The sequence below is a fragment of the Vidua chalybeata genome, chromosome 4 (assembly GCF_026979565.1).
Source record: "Vidua chalybeata isolate OUT-0048 chromosome 4, bVidCha1 merged haplotype, whole genome shotgun sequence".
NCBI lineage: Eukaryota > Metazoa > Chordata > Aves > Passeriformes > Viduidae > Vidua > Vidua chalybeata.
The window spans coordinates 57,516,876-57,535,372 of NC_071533.1; the positions used below are offsets into that span (position 1 = coordinate 57,516,876).

At 37.5% G+C, this 18,497-nt stretch overlaps 1 protein-coding gene and 1 long non-coding RNA gene across 14 annotated transcripts in view; one reads left to right on the forward strand and one right to left on the reverse strand.

The window, feature by feature from the left end:
- LDB2 (LIM domain binding 2) overlaps nt 1–18,497 on the forward strand; it is a 212,513-nt gene that overhangs the window by 47,731 nt on the left and 146,285 nt on the right. The gene's annotated exons all lie outside the window — the stretch shown is intronic.
- On the reverse strand, nt 426–4,204 carry LOC128787021 (uncharacterized). Its single transcript, XR_008430538.1, has 3 exons — nt 4,078–4,204; nt 1,044–1,110; nt 426–505 (listed from the first exon to the last, which is right to left on the reverse strand). It is a non-coding gene; the product is annotated as an uncharacterized LOC128787021 (long non-coding RNA).

Genomic DNA, 18,497 nt, shown 5'->3' on the forward strand with positions numbered 1-18,497 from the left:
TATACATTATTTATTTCATCAGGAAGTTCTAATTGTCCTGGAGAATGTAAAAAGCCAAAGTAAAGAAAATAAAGAAATGTAATAAAATATAGTTGAAACAAAACTTAAACAGAAAATAATGGCTACATTAGTGACACTAATTGTTATTTTTAAAAATTTACATATTTTGCCCCTTTCACAAAAAATTAAAAGTATTAGTTCCAAGGTAGGCAAAATATTAAATTAGTTCTATATCTTGCACTCAGGGGCATGTAAGTCATGCAGCAGCTTAAAAATCATCTCAAATCTCCACAGAGAGGAAAAGATAAGGAAGTCTAATACATGGCTTTATGGGACTACCTCTGCCAAAGTCAGCTTTGATAGAAGCAAATCCAGTTCCATCTTCAGTCAATGGGAGCTGGCACTGCTAATGTCAGGGTTTGGTTCTGCCCCTTGATATAATTTTTCCTGTGAAAGTTCAGTGTATTGAATGTGTTTCCTGTAAAGTTTTCTACAGATACTGACCCTAAAGGAAGGAATAAAAAAGCTTTGGCTTATGTTGCAATGGTTTTAAGTGATGCAAAAGCTAAGTGATTTAAGTGATTACAAAAGCTAAGTGTAAGACTCATGATGGCGATTCAGGTCTCTTGGTCTTTCCCTGCCCAAGTACAACATTTCACTGTAAAAATCTTAACTTATACCTCCACTCTAAAATCTCAGTTATCCTGCTATGTGTATGATATAATGTACACCTTGTTATCTGCCTTTCTTTCTCCCCTTTATTTTCCTCCCCTCCATCATTTCTTCTTTATCATGTTCCCTCTGATGAATCTCTTAAGTATGGATAAATGTAGTGTATTAAATGGCATTAAAATACAGGAAAAACCCTGTTTTGTTTAACTACCTTGTTTATGGTGATAAAGATATTTAAATAATATCCCCTCTCCAGTTAGATACATGAACCATCCTTAAAAATAATTAGTGAATTTGTCAGTTTTTACAAAGGATTTGTTAAATACCTTCTCTCTGTCTCTTTCTCTTCTTTAGAGGAAAATTGTTCTCACCTAATGCTGCTCTTTCCCATTAGAGTAGTCTGGATTTCTTGGTGCACAACCAGGAAGGGACTGCAAGCTGGAAAGGGAAGACAGTATGAAGAAAAGAGGGGAATAAAATCCACGTAAACAACTGGAGAACAATGATCCCTGAATGAAAAACAAGGTAGAATAGCCTTGGGCAACAGATAACCCAAGCTCCAGCTGACCTTGGCAGCATGACTGGGTCTCTACATAAGGGCAGAATCCTCCAGCAATTTCATCAGTTTTGCCCCACTGTCAACCTTGCATCTATTATTATTTTACGTCTTTTTTTTATTCTCTGCTCATGTCTATTTATTGCTCAAATATATTTGCCATGACTAATAGAAGGAAGATCCCTAAGTAAGCTTAAGCTTTCTCAAGTCTCTCACACTCCTGAGAATGGATGAAATTCAGGCCCCTGTTTTTTCTTGTTTTAAATTTCTTGAGCCAGAGAAAATTAGACACCAGCTCTGTACCAGCAGGGTTGAATTTTGGGCCTAAGAGCAGTGTTGCTTCTCTATTTTGGCATAGTTGTAGAGTGTATCTTCTGTCCTTTCTGCTGTGAATGTGGAGTTAAACTAACAGCAGAGGATGGAAAGGCAGCTGTCTTGAGCACGTCACTTGGCAGTGACCAGACCTTAAGCATGAACAGATTTGTTGAGGCAGCTTTCCCAGCCTATTCTGCACAGGCAACCAATTCTGAGCCTTGTGTACTATGAGCTGATGGGGTCTATTAAATATCCTCATATAAAATGTGCCAGGGGCCAGTGTAAGGGAAAGAAAGGAGTATTCACTGAGAGACATAAGCTAAAAACTGTCAAGACTTCGGGGTTGCCAAGAATAGTTGTTTGTTTATTTGTTTGTGAAGGATGCATCAATGCATCCTGCTTTAAAATTGTAAGGGCTGCATGGTTTTTATATAATATAAGAATTTTGGCATTTCTTTGGCTATAACAAATTATTGTGCTACTGCATCCACAGCTGGTATGTGGATCATTCATATGAATGAAACTCCATATATTCAGCTGAGAGACGAAGATTGCTTCATGGTGTTTTTGTTACAGGCTACCATGTACCCTATGCACCTGTGTTTTAAAGTCACAACATATCAACAAGAGTCACTTGTGAACTAAGCTGCAAAGGATAAAAATGTGTTACCATGGTGTTTTGATGTTTTAGCCATTTTAAATATTAATATAATTTAAGAGAGTGAATTGCAAATTTTATTTGATCATTGCAGAAGGATCATTTCTACTGTTTGAATAATTTTGTGCATATCTTCATTTGATGCTGATTAACTAATTTCCAATGTGTTTATTTTTAAAAGAAAGAGTCCTATAATTTAAAAGCATACTAGTAAAAATACTGTTAATTTTTAATGCTGCTGAAAATAAAGGGGTCTTGTGCTCATATAATTAAAGAGGAAACTTTTTTCATTAGAGTAGATTGATAAGTTGTTACATGGAACATGGTTTGCTGTTTTCAAAAGCAGGGAAAAATTTTGTAGGTTTTCTGGTTACACCCATCTTCATCAGATTTTCCTGCAGAGGAGGTGCAGGGGAAGAAATCTGTGAAAAAAAATATTGTGTTGCTGCATGACCATGAGGTCTCTTCAAGAAATTATTTTTCCTTATTATTCCTTATTATCCTTATCCTGTCAACTATACTCTGCAGTTGACAATTTGGGTTAGGAGCAGAGTTAGAAGTCTGAATGATCAAACAAACAAATAAATGGGAAGAAGCAAGAGAGGATTTCAGAAGCAAGGATTTGTTTGGTGGTCAGCAAGATGGTTTTATTTCCACCCTCCAATCTGACACATTTTCTTTGCTTTAATTATTTAGTAGTTTTATGTGAACAGTAGTAAAGCACATGTGCTAAATACCTAGCAGTGTTTTGTCAAAAAGAGATTCTGTTTCAGTAGAAAGTCTGTGTCAACTGGTTTAGTTAGTTTGTAAATCTGCTAATAGAGAAGCTGAATTCAGAAGTCCTGAAAATGCTGCATAAATGTTTACCTGAAATAAGGATAAGGTGTAAAAACACACCAGTCTTCTAGATGGGGGAGCAACAAGCATATTCTTGTTTCACCTTCAACTGTTGTCTGACAAAAACAAACCACCCATTCTTCATTTTGTGCCTTGCACAGAGGGAATGACTTCTTTCCAAGTATATGATGCTAGTGTTCTAAAAAACTCAAGTTTTTTTTCTCCTAGAAATATTTCCTCAGCTTCTAGGATCACAGATGTAAAATACTTTGAAAAAAACCCCAAAACCAAAGAAACCCACCAAAAATCTCTTAGAAGCCTAGTCTGTGTAGTCAGTACACACATTATATGTTTATTCCTGGGAATTTCTTATTTCCTGGGATTCAGACATCCCTTTCCATAAGCTGACTGATACTGGGGGCTGTGCTGGACACAGCTTAAAAGAGGAAGGGCTTCCTTTAGAGATGTCTCCATGCATTTTGGCTGAGGTCTTTTCAGGAGTTGTAAAGAAATTTGGCAGGTGAAATGCAGCAGTCCTTTGAAAAGATGTTTTCTCATGTTTGAACAGCTCCGGTGGCCACTGCCAAGGAGGGACAACTGCCAGTCACTCCTGAACTCTTCCCAGCCCTTTTTGGGAGAAACTGATGTCATGATTCATCTTTGCATGAGACAGTGCTCATGTTTCCCTGCTGTTTTATGCCTCAGCACAGGAGGAGGTTCTTTGTTTTCTCTCCCCTTGGGCTCGCTTCTTGCAGTCCCATGCAGGGCTGAATACAATCTGGCCTATGGTAGAGATTTAGAATCTGTTTGCTTGCTCTTCTACAGCTTTCAAGGCTTGCCAGCAATACTGTGGGAAGCCTGGAAAAAATTAAAGTGTTATTCTATCCTGAAACTTGTTTCTGCAAAAATGCTATTCTAGGCTTCCATGTTTATTGTTTCTCCATGATTCTTTGTATGAAATTTGATCTGTTTCAAAAGGGGAAGGAAAAAAGCAACAACAACAACAACAAAAAAAAAAAGAAATAAAATTTCTGATTACCTGTCCAGAAGATGCCTTCTTTGAGCATATAACCTGAATTCTCTCTCCTCAATTTGAGAATCAGAATCTCTTCTGGTGAAAGGAATCAAACCCAGCTGAGAATGGCTCTGCTGTATTTGAACTTAAAATTCTTTTCTGCTGAAAAAAAATGAAGCTACTTAACAGCAAATTCACAATGCAAGGTTATTCTTAAATGCTAGTATATTGGCTGGTACATAGGGAAGGCAGGACTGTAAATACTGGGGCAGGACCTGGGGTTTTCTCTGAGAAATATTTGTGTCACCTGCTTTCCAGTGTCATTTATTCAGCCTGCAGAATAGCTTCTCATGTTTCAAATGCAAGCTACAGACCAGTTTTCCACTGCATCTTCTTACGATAGCCCAAATCACCCCTGTATTAGTCCAGTGGGAGTGGACCCATGAAGATTTCAATATTTTATCTCTATAAAATTCAATTAAGTTTAGTGTGGAATTCCTTTGGAAGCTTTTATTGGGAGAAGATGCACATGGTACATAGCTTGCCTTTACCTTTAGGCTGGTGACAGAGAAGTTCTGAAAGGGTCCCTGTGTCATAAATAAGGGAGGCACGTCACAGGCCCTGATGTGAACATGACCTGTAAGAATTCTGTATTGAAAACAGCAGATTTGTTAATGAGCAGATCTTGTAAACTGGTGGTAGCCTTTCTGTCATCTGAAAACTGTTTCTGTTTACATTCAAAAAACAAACAAGTATGTTCGATCAAGTCTTCTTGATCTATGAAAAATAAAGTTCTTCTGATCTACAGAGCCATAAACAGAACACTTTAACCACTTTCCAAGGAACTAAGAGCTTGGCCATTATTAGTTGGTTTAGGAGTGTAATTATCACCTTAGATATAATTAATAAAGATCAGTCTTAATGGACCACTATTTTTTTTAAAAGCATGGAAAAGCCAGGAAACTCTGAAGGCACATATGAAAATCTATCTTTTATTATTTTGGTTATATCTATACAGCACCTCTTGATAGTTACATATGAGAGGCCAGAGAAAAGGGAGGGACTCTGTACAAGTCCTTGCAGCTGATTCCCCTTGGAGCTGGAGTCATGTCCTGGGCTGGAGGAGCTGCTGGCTCCGAGTGCCCCAGTGTGTGTGCCCTGCTTTGCCCCCGCAGTGCCAGCGCCGAGGGACGCGGTGCGCTGGCACCCGGGGCTGAGCGCTGGTGCTTGCTGCCCGTCACCAAGAAGGTGAATTGGGCTTCACTGCACTCAGTGGGCTAAATTACTGCCTCCAGCCTCAGTCCTACCTATGAATCCCCTTATTTATCTGCATTTAAAACTGGCTTTTCTTCAGTTAGTATGGCTCATTTTAAATACAGCTAGTTTCCCATTTTTGAAAATCAATCATAATTTTAAAAAATTGTGGATATTTGCAAACAAAGAAAATTGCAGGGGATTATTTGTTGCAGTCATTGCCAGGGCTGGTGTTACAATTACTTCTAGTTTTAAAAGTCCTCTTGACCCATGACAAAAAGGATTTTTTAAATTTGGTGACAACTTGCAAAATAAAATAATGCACTCTTAAAATAATGTGCAATGCAATTATTACCAAAATCTATCACTGAAATCTATGCTTTCATTATATCAAAAGCACCAGTAATCACATATTTTGTGCTACATTTTGTTCTCTTTGGTGCTACAACAGATAAGGTTTTACTAAGGTTGCATAATGTTATCCATGATAGCACTCAGTTTGCAGTTGCTGATAGCTTTGCCAGACTTTAACTGTTTGGCATCTCTGTGAGGTGAAGTTTTTCACACTGCTCTTCTTCTTAGTTGAATTTGTTTTGGAAAAATTCAGTAAAAGTAATTACAACATTTCCAGTCATTAGGCAATGGGAATATATATTTTTTTGACCACACTGAAAAGTCCTGGCAAACCTTACTCCCTCCCTCCCTCTGCTGCCCATCCTATTTGGGAATACAGATTTGAAATTTGGCAGGAGAGTGCTCTTTGTCTTATAAAATTCTTATGAAAAGCATCACATTGTGTAAACTTAAAAATCTTTGAGAAAGTGTAATGAAGGCAGGCGAGAGAGTGGAATCAGCTGAGAAAAGAAATTGTTCTATCTTTGGTAGTATTGGTGGAAAGCAAGAGAGAAAGGGATATGAGCAGAGAAACAGTTAATTGAGGATGAGACACTGATACGAACCTGGAAGTCAAAGGGAGTTACAGGATTTAGTATTTACTACACAGAAGATCAGGCCTTGGAATCAGCCTTTTCAGAAGGGAAGATTTGTGGGGAAGAAGGGTCAGATGTCAACTATCCTGCCACCAGTAGCAGATGGATTGGGAAAGGATAAGTGAGCAAAACTGGGAAGTGACCAAACATTTTTTACTGATATATCAGCTCATCCTAAATAGGAGATTGTGCCTGGAGCACTGCATTCTGGAATTGCCAGTGTATTCTGCTTCTGCTAATACACCTAATATGTTTTCAAATTTGTTTATGCTTGTGACTTGAAGCCCAGCAGCAATGAATTCTACAGCTTGTGCATTGCATGAAAAATTATTTCCTCTTACTGGGTTTAAAACTGTGAGCTAATTTTATTGTGTCCTCAGACTTTTTTTTTTGTAATTTATTTATTACAATGATTATTTTTAAACTGAATAATCATTCTCCAATCACAGAAAGTCCAGAACTTTGATGACTTGCAAGCCTCCATTGTACCCATCCCCAGTTACCTTTTTTCCTGATCTGAAAGCATGTGGTTGGCCTCTTTTATTACTACATATCATTAAACCAACATTTCCATGGAATTATCCATAATGGTTCAGAGATTTTTGTGCCGCATGATAATAGCTAGGGTCCATTGTGGTTTAGATCTAATTAGGATTTTTTTCCCTCATATGCATTATTTTGCATTCATCAATACCCTCTGCTGTTTTATTGTTGTTTACTATTTTAAGCTTCCCACAACTCTTTGCATTCAGATCACCTAGCCAGAGTGACTCTCCATGCCTGGTAATTTTTTTCATGTTGTTATCCATCTTCTTTCAAAGTCCTACAAGGCTCTACCTAACATCTCATATCCTTAGGAGATGGGTAGATAGCTTTCCTCTGTTGCAAAATCTTGCCAGTTATTTATACCCTTTGTTTGCTGTCTTTTAATGATTTATTAACCAAATCTTAGCCTTCCCTTTATTAAAACTTAGAATAAGATAAAAACTCTCTGTGTTTCACAAAAACACTCTCAACTGTTGTGTAATTCTCTAAGAAATTCTGGATGAACAAAAACACATATACAGATATATAAATATCTGTATATATAAATAGATGGACCTATGCACATAAGATCCTTCTTCTAAGTCTAATTCAGAATTCTATTATTAGCATTGTTAGAAAATATCTTTTTCTTTAGGCAGCAGAAGAACCATTGTCCACTACAGTAAAGTACAATTGCTTACAAATGATTAGACTTAAATGTTGGCAAAATAATACCTAAATTCTTAAGACAGCTCTCGTGTTTATAAATCAACACCAGCTGTTCCTGTTTATGCAATACTTTGTAAACATAAGAGAATAAAATAGAATCAGATATGACAGCTCATATACCAAGATTCAGCTTTCTGCAAAAACAAATCAGGCCATTAAAAATGTGGGGTTTGTGTCAGATATTCTAACAAAGCCAGCTAGTCTCATGATAGTAAATGTAACCATGTTTCTCTAATGCCTTTAGGCATATGGCACGTACCTGGCAAGGAGACTTCTAGAGCTAAGGCATCAGAGAGGTTTTCTCGCTCTCCCCCTGGAAGGGACTAATAGGAAGACCCCCCCGCCCTCACAGGCAGCACCTGTCAAGCATTTCTGAGCCATGCCAGCTCCAAATTTGCCCTAAGTGCCAAATTCTGATCTCTGTCACATAGATTCCGTCACAGGAAGTGAAGAGATTCTCCAAAGTCATTGGGGTTTTCTTTAGTTTAATTGTCCTCAGATCATCTGCAAATCTCTCTTAGGTGTGGTTGTATTGCACATTTGGTATATTCCTCTCTCATAAACTCAAAGTTAAAAGCTCTTGCTTATTTTGGTGATTATTTCTCATGTGCAGAGAGGATTAGATGTTAGCTAAAACCAGTTAAATTTGGAAAAAAGTAAGATTTAGTAATCTCACAGCCCAGCGCATGGCCCCTAGACTGAACTGAGACCACAGCCTGCTTCCATGTGAAGTGTAGTGTGAAACTCAGCACCTCTGAGCAGAGTTTCAAACTAGCCCTTTGCTAAGGTGAGCACTAAACTCTTGATGGTGTGGTCTTTAGAAAGAGGGATTATTTTCTGGTTTTTTTTTTGGTTTTTTTTGGTTTTTTTTTTTTTTTTTGTTTGTTTTTTTTTTTTTTTTTGTTTTTTTTTTTTTTGTGGAAGCTCAGCATTCTATCAGAGCTGGGATTCACCCAGACAAAGCTGCCTATCTAAATCCCTGAGGGTAGGGACCTAAAATTTTCTTCTCAAAAAAAGGCACAGAAATGAGCTCTATTTTTCCTCTTAATTTTATCTGGGAAAGGTAAGAGGGGATGCTTCTTCACCCCTGCTAATGTTTTAATTTGTACTTGGATTGCCACTTTAGAATTAAATTATGTGAACGTCTCAACTTACTGGAGGGCAGGGCATGTTGCAAAGCAGTCTTGGTGTGTGTGAACTGGACTTTAAGATCTCTGACTACTTTTTGCCATTCGGCCCATGAGACTGGTCTCAAGCCCATTGAAATTTAACCATTTCTTCCTCCTCCTTTGCCCTCCAAAATCCATATATTGTGGGCATTGGATCAGGTGCAGGACCTTGCATTTGGCTGTGTGGAACCTTATATGATTTGGCTGTGTGGAACCTCATGGCACAGCTCTAGACTTTGTCTAGGTCCCTGTGAATTCTATCTCACCCCTCAGGTTTGTCAGCTGGACCACTGAACTGTTGTCTGCACACCCGTAGCAGGTGCACCTAATCCCACTGCCTGTGTCACTGATGCAGATTAAACAGTACTGGTCCCAGTGTAGACCCCTCAGGGACTGTGCTCAGCTCTGGAGAGACATTTAGGTGGCCTTCCTACCTACCAAGCTTTGTGCAACATCTGGAAATCAAAGGCAAGAAATGCTGAAATCTCAGCTTTCCTGTTTAGAAATTTTCTGGGACATGATATTTTAGGGGCAGAATCCACTAAATAGAACACATTATTTTGGAACTCTATTTTTAGCTTATTTATTTACGACTTGGCAGACTACTAGTCAGGAGGGGATAACCCTGGCCCTAGTGATAAGTTCTAACAACTACATGTTTATGCACCAGTAGGTATCAGGAGGTCAGTCATAAAAACCTGTCAGTTTGTATTACTTCTCTGTTGACTCTCTATCAAAGCATGAAGGAAACGGGAACTGCCATCTTTCTCTTCCTACCACTGGGTAGTATGTCATGAATTAGATAAAATAAGCTGATTTTTTCTTATTTGGTGCAAAATACAGTCCCTTTGAGGAAAAAAACAATTAAATTTCTATCTACTTATTCAGTTACTGAAGCAGAGATACCACTTTTGCGGGTGAAGGCAATGGAAATGTAAGAATACATGCTGCTTCTGGACCTTTTTAAAAACACATAGGCAGTACTTTCAGATGCTTGTGAATCTAGTGTTGAATTCTGGTCAGGTCTCCCCTAAACAGATCTGTTTGGATATTAATGAACTGTTAATTTTTAAGTTATATGCAACAGGGAATTGTGAAACTTGCATCACCTTTAATATGTTCAAGTCACTTCCTTTTGATACCAACACTCAAATCAAAGAAGCTGAATGAGATAAGAGAATATCAATGATGATCATGGTTTCTTCTCCGTATGAGAAATTTATACTCTGTTTAACACCCTGCCTTCAAGTGAGCTTCCAGTTTTTTGATATTGATGGCCATGAGAATGAACATACACAATTAAAATATGTAAACCATTCTGTGCTTCTACCCAAAGCATAGCCAGGCTCTGAAGATCATGCCATTGGCTGAAATACATCCTATCGATGAAGAAAAGAGTCTGGAATTCCCTTTCTTCCATTGCTCATGTTTAAATGCATTTCATAACACTCTACATTTTCTCTGCAACCATGGCTACAATTAGGTTAGACTCATATTCTTAAAAAAACACACTTTATTGTCTTTCTAGAGCTTTGGTTTCAAGTTTTTTTTTTTTATAGGACAAGCTGCAGAGTGCAAAGTCTACAGCAGAAGGATAGAGGTCAGTGTTATTCTGAGTTTGTATCAAGAAACCAGATACTAAAGACTGACAATTTTGACTGCAATTCTATCTGTGTGCTCCAAGCACTACACCATGCAGAACAGATACTGCTGCCTCTCACCTCAGGAAGACCCTGTAGATCCAGGATTATTTTGATCATTATCTAGATGGGAAAAAAATATATATATAATGAAACACAGTGCATAGTAGTTTCCTTAGAGCGGTTTATGATAGTAGTAGTCAAAGTGGAAAAAAACTGTAGCTTGTTTCTCTTTATTTTACCATAGGTTTAAGTTTTTTTCTTTTAAAATCTAAAACATGGACACCTTGGAAATACAAAAAGGATTACTTGATTAAATCTATGAACTATACCTGGCAAGTGGACATTTTCTAGGAGTGCAAAAAATCTTTCCAAGTAGGAAACATTAGTTCTTAGAGCAATGGTTACTTCATACTGCATCACCTTTTTACTGTATCACCTTTTCACCCTACATTTCCTAAGGAGATATTTATTATCCCTCACTGCTATGCCTATTATCATAGGAACACTGTGGAATGCCATGTTTCCTTTTATGTTTGCAAGGCACTGCTGTTGATGGTCTAATAGGTTAGATATTTCCCTAGGACATTCTTTATTGTGAGACTCATCATGTACAATATAGACTGCACTTCTGTTTTCACGTGCCATCTTGAGCACTGGATTCAGTTGGTATCTATATCTATCTATAGCTACATCTATATAATCTATATCTTATCTATATCTATATCTATATCATCTATATCTATATAATCTATATCTATATCTATATCTATATCTATCTATAACTATATCTATATCTATATCATCAATGTGTATCAGTTCACAACCCATAGGGTCTTTCATCTGCTGCTTACTTTTCTAGGCCATGTGCCCTGGGCAGTTTGATGTCACTTCTTTGACTGATTCTAAAGAGTGCTTGGAATATTGGCAGAGGAATGAGGAGAGTACTGACAGTGTAATCCTGCTCGTGGTCCCTTCAGATCAAGGTGCATGAATATTTGCAGGGAGATACAGGGAATCTGCTTTGATTCTGTACTTGTTCTGCAAGTCCATTGAGACTTTAGAACGTGAAGGCCTGTGATTGTCAGCTGTACTGGAAAGGGCTGAATCAAGTCAAAAGGAACTCAGTCCAGGCCTGACTCCTGCAAGATGCTGAGCCTTTCTGAACAATTACATTTACAGGAGTCTGAACAAGGAACTGCTTGCTTAATTCAAAGTATATTTGATCCTCAGTACAGTCCTTTGTCCTTGCTGATATGCCACGAGATATATGGTGGGTTCAGTGTTGACCTGGCAGTTACTGATGGACTTCTTGCAACTTTCAAATCTCACATGTGGAGATTATAAAAAATTCACATTCATTCTAGAATGCCTCAAGCCAGGATAACTTGATACGTGATTTTAAGAAACAGACGACCTAATCCAGGAGACACTACTACTGAAGCTGAGACTATCAACAAAAATGTGTGTCTGTGCATGTCTATCAGTGCATCTGGTTTTAGAAAAATACTTTACAAATCAGAAAGTAGAACTAAGAAAGGAAGAGGGGGAAAAAAAGAGTAAGTAATTTTGTTCTAGAGCAGAGAGGTGATCCTTCAGTGTACCAGACAGAAATCAGGTGTAAAATTCAAGTGATTGGGGAAGAATCTTAAGGAGATTCTTAAGAACAGTCTTCCTCCTCCTTAGAGGAGGAGAATCTTAAGAACAGTCAGCACCTGAAACCAGCACCCTCCAAAGAGCATCTCTGCTATTTTGATATAATATTTCTTTGAGGACCTAGAGAGTGATCCAGCTACAACTAATTTTGTAGGTTCTGACAAAACAAAGAAATATAACATCTCACAGTGGTTGTCATTGCACTAGTAGAAAACAAGTTGCTTGATGTGGATCCATATATTCTGGGCTGAGCTTGACATAAGGTTCTGCTAGTCTAAGAAGGCATTAGCACTGAATCTTTTCTGATTTTCTGTCTCACTTTCAGATGACAGCTCCTCTGGCAGTTAACACATTCCCAGAAATGGGACTGTGTAGTTTCTTGGCTTTGTCAACGCTATTGCTGCCGTCTCAGGCTCTTTGCTACTATGAACACAAATCTTTTAGGGAAGCTCTGAAACTGTAGATGCTCTAGGTTTATGGCACTCTAGGGGAACACACTGTAATTAGAAAAAAATTACTATTTTTAAAATTTACAGGTTTTGAACATGGCCATTGTATGTTTTAGTTAGAAATGCACAACGCAACAAAACAGACAAACAATTGTATGCCCACAGTATGTTTTATTGTTAATATATGAGGATTTCGATTTTTGAAAATTGGTCTGAGCTGCTTGATAGGTGCACTTCTGTGAGCTCTTAAAGTTATTTCAGTCTCCACTGCAGCAACTTTGTCCATACTTATCCATGTTATGCAAAACTGTTTTCTTTCTTAAAATAGTTTTCCGTGTGTTTGAGCTTTCTCACAGATTCATATTCTTTCTAGTTTTAAACATTTTTTATCAACACTGGTAGGTTTTTTTAGGCTGTAGGTGCACATATGTCTCTATATCCTATTCCTTAGTTGGGGAGGAAGGAAACTGCTTTTTCAAAAGCTTTGCTTGCTCTTTGTCAAGAGATGCCTTCACCTGGCACGCACTGAGGGTAAAAATCTACATCAGCAGTCCAAGGTGTCACTTGACTCTTTGACTAATGTGAAAATGAAAAATCAGAAAGACCATTAGTCATTTTTTCACAATGTAGCTTGTTAGCTGGCAGGAACACACCAAGAAAGACCTGAGTTTTGAAGAAATTCACAAGTTTTCTGTAAACAAATTTTCCAAATTGTCACTTTTTTATACTTTTTTATGTCCTGCAACTTTATACAGAGAAATTTTGATGGTATTAGAAAACAGGAAAAGCCAAATGCCACTTCTGGCAAACTAAGAAATCTTAGCTGAATCAGTTCTACTGATTTAACAGGTCCACAGTGTCTGAAGTGATTGGTTATAGTTCATAGGAAACTACTGTTGTAATGAAAAGATGTTTAAAATTTCATTAAATGTTTCCAGACCCAGAGGTGAGCCCCCAGTAGATTATCATATACAACATAAAGACATATTAAAAAAAAAATACTACCTGTTATGAGCTTTCAACTGGATTGTATCAGGTCTCAGCTACAAGGATGACCTTAGTGGGTGATTTCCTTGACATATGTAGCTCACACTTGGCTTTGCTTACTTTGTTTAAATTTAGATTTATACATTTTTCATGTTTAAGCAGTAGGGTATCTAGTAAATAGACATTTTTAGTAAATAATTGCTCATGTTGTTACTAGTTGACTGACAGCAAATGAAATCCTACAAGGAGTTTTATACCTAGCAGTGGTAGTGATACAGCTAAGTGGCCACTTGGTAGGTGAAAGCTTTGTTTGTCTAGGGTTTTTGCATAATCATTAAATCACAGCTTTCTCTAATTGCTTCAGCAGCAGCCAAACTCAGTTGGATGGGATTCTGAAGCAAATGGAATTCTGTCACATTCAATATCAGTGTTTGCTTTATTAAATAGCATTTCTCTGGAGACCTGCATAGACTTTTGGAGTTTTTAATTTGTTACAGTATATAGTAGCTGGCTTCTGTAAAGGAATTGTTCACCAAGCTGCAATTTTATTATTACTATTGATGCCTTTTTACTTTAAATGAGGTTGACAAGATAAGAGATGCCATTCAGAAGAAAGCTTTACTTACTTTCCTCAGTGAAGACTGAGTTTTGAAAGGGAGCACTTCTTGGCATGCATAAATTCTCCCATTTCTTTTGAAGTGAAAATTTAAAGTTAATAATTAAAACAAACACACAAACCCACTCTGTTATCACAACCTCTGTGCTTCATTCTCTCTATATTTCTTTCAGTGCTTTTCAGCACAATATATCCTTTGATTTAGCAACGGTAACAGCCTTGTCAGTGATCTGTTACACTGTTCTACAATATTATAGCAGCAATAACAGTAAAAGTTTTGGTTCTAGGTAGATTTTTCATGGTGAGCAGGTGATTCAGACATCTCCATTTGAATCAGAATTTTAATTTGTAAATGCAAATGTCAGTTTAAAAAGTGTACTACCTTGTGCTTCTCACCACCAAGACTTGAAAACCGTTGCATACACTGAGAATATGCAAGTGCCTGGAGCCCTACTCATCCTCACTTTGTCAAAACAACCTGAACTCCTGATTATGTTCCTTCGTTAGTCAGATGTGGCTGTACCTGCCCAGTAGTGAGTGTTATGTGCTTGAGAAGGGTAGTGCTACCCCACAGAAATTGAGCAACTGAGTGATCTGAGGGTCTCAGGATAATGCATGAGAAATGTCAGTATTTGATATGTGTTGTCTCAACATAGGATTTCCTTATATTTCATATTACCCAGGACATAGGAAAATATATATGAGCAATTCTGTCACTAGTTTAATTGTATTTTCAGCAGGAATTTTGTATCCAAATACAGTATGAGATAAAAAACAGGGCTTGAGGGCCTTTATTTGCAACTGTGGCTAGCCAGGGAGTAAAGTTAGGAAGCCAGGCAAATAATCATATCTTCTTCGTTTAAAGTATTTCATACTGGCAGAAGTCTTTAACCAGTTCTCCAACTTCTGTCTGCCACTTGGAGCTTTTTATATGAAACAGCAGGAACCTGGCAGCCTGGAGATCTTTGAGAATTGTGAGCAGAAAACTTGAACATCATTTATAGGTTTTCCTGCCAAGACTGTAAAAAATCTAGACAAAGTAGATACAGTTGTTTCACCCAGCTTTTCACGTATTTTTGTCCTTCACTAAGCTCTCAAAGCCTCAACCAGTTTTCTTCCTGACTTTTAAATTCTTGGTAGATATATAGAATAGCATTTATCTTACCTACCTTTATGCCTAAAAAAGTTACGTGGCTAGACTGAACCATTCTCTAGGCTCCCTCTACAGACAGTGAAGAGACAGAGATCTGCAGGAGGGTTTTTATCTCACATGAATTTAGACAACTGTCTTGGGGTGAGATGAATCCCAGCCCTGTTGTCACCCTCTAGCTTTGATTCAGCAAATGTAACAAGTTCCATTTCCATGCTGGGATTTGGAGCCTTGCATAGAATATTCCAACATCTGATTTCCACTTAATTTAATGGAAAATGAATGCATAAGTATTTTAATTAGCTTTAAAAATCTCTGCCTTAATGTTTGATTAAGTTTGAATGTACATGTGTTTGTATATTTAAAAATTGCAAGTAATAAATGTAGCTGTATTATTTTCAAATACCTGAGCATCTGAAAACTGTAGCTGATCAGTGGTTCAAGTGGCCACTGCAGATGATACTATGCTCTAGTGCTGAAAACTGGAACAAGTAAATAGAGTCTAAAATATAGACTTAGTAACTTAATACCTCAACACTATCTTTTTTCTTACCTCTCTCTTAAGTAGAATTTAGATTCTGAAACATATTTAACACAGATATTTGTGGATAGAGTGACATCACCAGCTGAGAAAAATGACTACCAGTCCTAATAAGTACAGAATGCACATGGGAATTAACTTGGAGTGTAGTTTTGCTACAAAAAAGCAAATCCTTTAAAATCCTTTAAAATTATTACAAGAGTGGGGCTTCTGGCATGGGTTGAATAAAAAATGCGAATGAACTTTTAAGGGACATAATTTGCAGGTCACTGTAATGCTTTTGTGAAATCATTTGTTAATTACCACAGTGGGGTGTTTTTTGCTTAAAGAATATGCACTGTTTATGTAGCAAAGATATAAAGGGATTTTTCTATTACCTATACATAACAAAGGACTCATATTTATGCTTTACCATTGCTTCTTGCCAAAATTTCTGTAAGGTGCCATAATGTTTACTTCTCTGTACTGTCTGGAATTATGCAGTGCTTTTACAATTTCTTTGGGTGATACCTGGACACCTAAAGCCACAGTTATATTATTAAACAATTAAATGCAGCAAGATATAATTTAAAGTGTAGATGTGGTTGTAAATTTTCACAAGAGTGGTTTCTTCAATATTTCTTTCTTAATTGTTTTCTCTTTTTCTGACTAGTTGCTAAATTAAATTTTTGTGCATGAGATTACCTGTCCTCCATAGGAGAGGGGAAGTAAAATATACTTGATCTCTTCCACTTCCTGTACTTCCCAAGAAATAAAAGCTCTTTGGTTAGAGCTGTCCATAATTTTGATATGCTCTTACTTAGTTGCAAAGCTTAATTGGAAGTCATAATTTTGAGTTAATTAGACTTGTAGACTAACAAAAGCATAGGTGGATCTCAGCCCAGCAAAACACTTAAGCATATCCTTAATTTTAAAAGTCTCTTGCTGAGTCTTTGCAAGAGTTTTCTCAAAGTCCTGTAGGGTAGAGGTGTGTTAGTGTATAATGGCCTGGGCTGGAGGGGACCTTAAAGATCATCTGCTTCCAAATCCCCCGCCATGGGTAGGGGCACTTTTTACTAGACCACATTACTCAGAGCTCCAGCCTGGCCTTGAACACTGCCAGGGGTGGGGCATCCACAGCTTCTCTGGCCAAGCTGTGCCAGGGCCTCACCACCCTCACAGTGCTAATTAAAACCTGCTGTCTTTCTTTAGAGCCATTTCTCCTTGTCCTATCACTACATGCCCTTGTAAATAATCCCTCTCAGGCTTTCTTTCTGTATCTAGAGATATGTGTCTCCTCATCCATATGTCTTTTCAATCCATATAATCTTTTCTTATGATAAAATCAACTCTTTGTAGCTGCATTACCTAGCCCTTTCACTATTTGATACTTCCACAAGACTCTGGAATGTAACTGGGAGGATGGTTTGTCTTACCTGTGTTTCCCTTTCCTACCTAGATCACCAGATTCACACAAGAATAAGGAAAAATACATAGCAGAATAAGTTTTTTAACTCAGCTGAAGAGCCATTTATGACCTCACAAATTACAGTCTGTTGGATCATAGTTTAGACTGTAATTCTTCAGAATCAGGGACCTCTGAAGGTCCCAGCTTTGTACTTGTCTCCAATACACATGGTGCTTTTGTAAGACTTCAGTAATCAAAGAGGTGGGGAGAGTCCAGTGTGGAATGGAGGTGTCAAGGACTGTCTTCATCGTGTTCCAATGTAATATTTAGATGCTGTCAGTAATAATTTTATTTTTACTGTAATAAATGATAAAGGGATTTGTGTTCACTAAATTTTAGAGGCTTGGGAGTTGGTGCAGTTGGATAGATAGACCTAGAGAGACTCATTTAGTAATCTTGCTGGGAATATGAGTTTTTTTCTGTGCCCTAGTGACACATAATATTTGATGCTCTATATTCACTCATGGCAATACTAGTTATTGCCTTTTCATTCGGATAGATGGCATAGCAGCTTCCATTTACTCATAGAGATGGAAGTAAACAAGGTAAAAAAGAAACCAGGTCAAAATGTCAGAATAAAATAAGAACATTTGTATGGCTGACAGTAGTACATTAGATAATAGACACACTTAATATTCCATCTCTATAAACTATTCTCAAAGGCAGAGGCTGTGGGGTATTCTCTGGCAGAATAGAGAAATGCAACTGTGGTTCATTTTTGATAAACACAAAACTCAGGTCTGTGATTTGTCTGGAATGATCATGGATTGAGAATACTACTAAGAAAATCTATTACTATTTCCAGCCAGCCAGAGATATTTTCATGCCTATTGAAAAAAGGGCTCAAATTTAAAACAATTTTGAATATGGATTTAGTATGCACTGTATATATACCAAGTGTTAATGGATAATCTGTGGTGGGTGGAAGTGTATAGTTCTGTAAAAACTGCACAATTTGGTTGTTAATGCCCAGTCTTTTTGTTCTTACACCAGAATATAGGTCTCCTCCTTAGAGACCAAGTGCAGTCCTATCTCATATATTTTAAAAGGACAAAAGAGCATCTTCTGCTGGTCAGTGATGTTATTGTGAAATCTCAAGGATCTCAAGGATGATGCCACATTGGCAGTAAGGAATTGGCAGTGGAGTGTGTCTTAAGCCCAGCTTCACTGATCTTTTCCCCCCTTTCTTTCTCCTATCCATTCTTGTGCGCAAGTTTCAGGAATGGAAATAATGAATTCAAATTAAAGAAGCCAGTGAAAAGACACATTTCACAAGTTAACTCCTTCTGCTC